Source organism: Cynoglossus semilaevis, chromosome 5 (genome assembly GCF_000523025.1).
Source record: "Cynoglossus semilaevis isolate Cse_v1.0 chromosome 5, Cse_v1.0, whole genome shotgun sequence".
Lineage (NCBI taxonomy): Eukaryota > Metazoa > Chordata > Actinopteri > Pleuronectiformes > Cynoglossidae > Cynoglossus > Cynoglossus semilaevis.
Genome location: NC_024311.1, coordinates 15,581,777 through 15,585,484, shown reverse-complemented (window position 1 = coordinate 15,585,484; position 3,708 = coordinate 15,581,777). Strand labels below are relative to the sequence as shown.

The window sequence follows — 3,708 nt, the reverse complement described above, 5'->3', positions numbered from 1 at the left end:
TTTTAGGACATAGTCTTGCATTTCAGGCATTTCTGGGACTTTTTGGATTTTTTCACAATGGTAAGGCATATTTGTACACACTGTTTGTCCTTGCAATGATTTTTATTTTGTCCCAGAATGAATATTAATGAATATGAGGAAAGTTGGCACAAGTCATGCAGTACAGGGACATGCACATGCACACACACGAACACACACACATACACAAAGACAGACCCGGTGGTCTCCTAGACCCGACGGACCGCACAAGGGCTATTAGATTCTGTGCCTAATATAAAGCACTCCATCTCTTTCTGATCGCTTCTACTTCAACAGCTATCTACTACACTTATTTATTCTTTGTTGGTTCAACTTTACCATTCATTATGAACTTAACTTGGCTAAGTTTTATAAAAAAACAGAACATTTATGATAAATATACATCAATTCAATGATTCTGAATTTAACAAATTGAATGACCACAAAAAAACCCCCAAACCTGCTCCTGACTGGACTGTGAGGACAGAGTGGGAGACAACACTAGTGCAATATTATATTTATTTCTTACAGTGAATTTTGGTTGCCATACAAGAAATCTGGAGAATTATGGGGGCAGGGGAAAAAAAAGAGTGAAATTACAGGAATAAAAATTCTCCCTTTTTTAAATTTAATTTTAATTAGTTGACTCTATGATGATTTATTAGCACAAAATTACAGCAACATTAAAACATGAACACAAGTCTTTGCACAAATTACATCTTCTATGAAGACTTAATCAAAGAATAAAATCTATTAGTGGAAAAAAAATAATATTAACTTTTGATTATTTAATTCATTAAGAAAGAAAGTAAAATAAATAAATAAATAATAAATCAACAGTCACCCAAATGTTGGACGATGCTAAAGGGGTGATCAGTGTTTTTTGTGTATTTTTCTTTAAAGGTGGGGTAGGCGAGTGTGAGTGGGTGGAGGTGGAGGTGGGTCAGTGAGCCATGCCCGTCCTGAACATGGTCTGGAGCAGCGCCAACACTGTGGTGATGCTTAATAACGATTCCTACGTCTACTCAGCTCTAAAGCTTCACAAAGAAAATAACCAGCACCCTGTTAATCTGCGTCGACAAATCTGAGGCGGCCGGCTGATTCTGATCAGTGGATTTATGTATGTGTACATACATACATACATATAATATATATATATACTCACGTAAAGGTTTTCAATTACGTTCCTACCAAAAATGGCCTGCAGATATACATCTTGTAATTGTACATTTTTTTTAGTCTTTCTAAAAACACACAAGATTCAGAGATTTCAGTGGATGAGAGGATTCTACTCAGGTGAAGGGACTTCAAAAAATGTGTTTTTTTTAAATATTAAATGTTGTTGCCGAAATATTAAAAACCTGCAGCTGCAGAGACCAGACCTACAGAGCCCCTGACATGACGTTAGAGTGAATTCTGGCCAAGAAATTATGATGAGAAACTTTTGTAACTAATACTTAGTTGTGGAGTAAAAAAAAAAAAAACTAAAACAATACATGCTCACAAAAAGTTTCTAACCCAAAACAATGCACACAATTTTGATTGGTGGCTTCAAAGTCAATTCAGTTGTACACTATAATTGTGCTCGTATATAAAACTGATGTGATGCTAAAGTTAGCCAAAAATATTTAATATCTTCAATTTATTCTATTGTTTTATTCTGATAGTTTGAAACCAAATTATGGTGACAGAAATGGTTGGTGAGAAAAAAAGTTTGTTACAAACAAAACAAGGGAATGACATCTCCATAAAATAATAATTAAATAACTACATAATGATTTTTAAAAAAAATGGTAATATAAAGATTTAAATTATGGCCATAAAGAATATTTCAGATGTAAAAGGAGAGGCAGGAATGACATTCAAAAATAATACTAATTTGAGTTAATACTTCAACCTAAAAATGCAACAGGTGATAAATAAAAAATGGATGGTAGTGTGTACTACATATGAAAAAAAACAAACGAAAAAAACCCATTTGCGATAAATACCTAACAAGAGCCATGGAATAAATATCATGTTTGTAAAATAAAATCCCCATAATGGGTAAAATGTTAAGAGAAAATACAGATTTTTTTTTTACCACAGTAATATAATTTACTAATTTAAGGTGAAGGAATTAACGTTCATACAGATTTTCATATTTATATCCAAGATTCAGGTGTACTGTAACATTCCTAAAGAGTACTTTTAGAAGTACTCAATCATTGTCACAGAAAAAAAGTTTGAAAACTTTGGAAAAGGTTTGCAAGCCACAGTGACGGTGGCTGCAGAAATTAAGCAGAAAATATTAATATTTACAACAACAACAACCAAAATATCATGGTTAAAAAAAACTGTAAAACAGACAATTCTCCAAATAATGTGTGGCAATGAAAAAATTATGCAAAATTAAATTATTAACTTAAAAAAAAATTATAAAACAAAATTAAATCCTGGCCCAGAATAAAAAATTTTAGCTTAAAAAAAAAAAAAAAACTCCACAAACATTTGTATTTTCTATAATACTTTTCTGATCTAATATTTAGATTAATATTTTATTTCTCGTTCTTTGTATTTCACACACCTTATGTCCGGGGCTCTGGTTGTTTCTACTTCATTTAAACACTGACATGTGACTGCATCATGGTAAGTAACTGTAAATAAGAGAAGAAAAAAATAAAAACCCAACCAAGTCAGAATAAATATTGCTTCTTACATAACCCACACCTCTACTAGTAATAACATTTTAAAATCTTTAGAATATTTCTGTTTTTTTTTTTTGGCAATCCACGGTGTCGACGTTGAACAACTTTTTGTTCGGATAACTTCTATAAAATTTCACAGAACTCTATACAAATCTTTAAAAATACTGTGCTTTTCCAGACACCCCTCTCTGACACAACACTTTTTTTTTTGTATTTTGAAAATAAACAGCAGCGATTTCCCGGGCCCGCCTCCGTCGTACACCCTCATGTTCACAGAACACAGATCTCGTGTTTGTCTCCTCTCAAAGCTGCACCTGTGTGAAGCAGCGGAGGGTCATGTGACACCTGGTTACCGTTAAGGGTTTGAACACAATGACAGGCGAGGTGGAATGAGTTGTGCTCTGACAGAAGCAGAAGCATGTGCAGGCGCTGGAGGGAGAAGCAGTGAGCGGTTTAAGGCCTCGTCTGCAGGACGACGCGGGGCAGATCAGATCAGACCAGAGCTTTGGTCACTCAACATCAACCCTGGCAGCTTTTATAAACCATCTTTCCATAGACTCTTTTTTCTAAACCATTGAATAGAGCTCTATATATAATTTCATATATATATATATAGATTTATATAATGAGATAGATATTTTTTTCCCCTCATTTAAACACTCTTATATACACATTTCAGCACCTACTATACTTTGACTTCTTACCCGCCTTTCATCGTCACCAACAAAAACAAACCCACAGACATTTTCCTGCCTGACTAGATGCAGATTTAGTTTTGTGGGTTTTTTTTCGATGTGGCGTTACATGCATTTTCAAAAGGTTATGGAGGAGAGTACAGACAGTACCTAGAAGGGAATAAGAAGTGCTGATGCCTCTTTAAACTGTCAACTTTTAGCAGTAAATTCAACTTTTTAAACAGATTTTTATATTATATTATATATATATATTTATATTTTATAAATGCTTTCTCAGTAAGGTCCCCCTGTCTGTGTCTCTTTAAAGG

General features: G+C 33.6%; 1 protein-coding gene across 1 annotated transcript in view; it reads right to left on the bottom strand.

Moving 5' to 3' along the window:
* Nucleotides 1–1,656: 1,656 nt before the first annotated feature.
* shank2b (SH3 and multiple ankyrin repeat domains 2b) overlaps nucleotides 1,657–3,708 on the bottom strand; it is a 129,218-nt gene continuing 127,166 nt past the window's right edge. The window contains exon 29 of the mRNA XM_025055876.1: nucleotides 1,657–2,654. The gene's annotated coding sequence lies outside the window, so the exon portion shown is untranslated. The remainder of the gene's footprint in view (nucleotides 2,655–3,708) is intronic.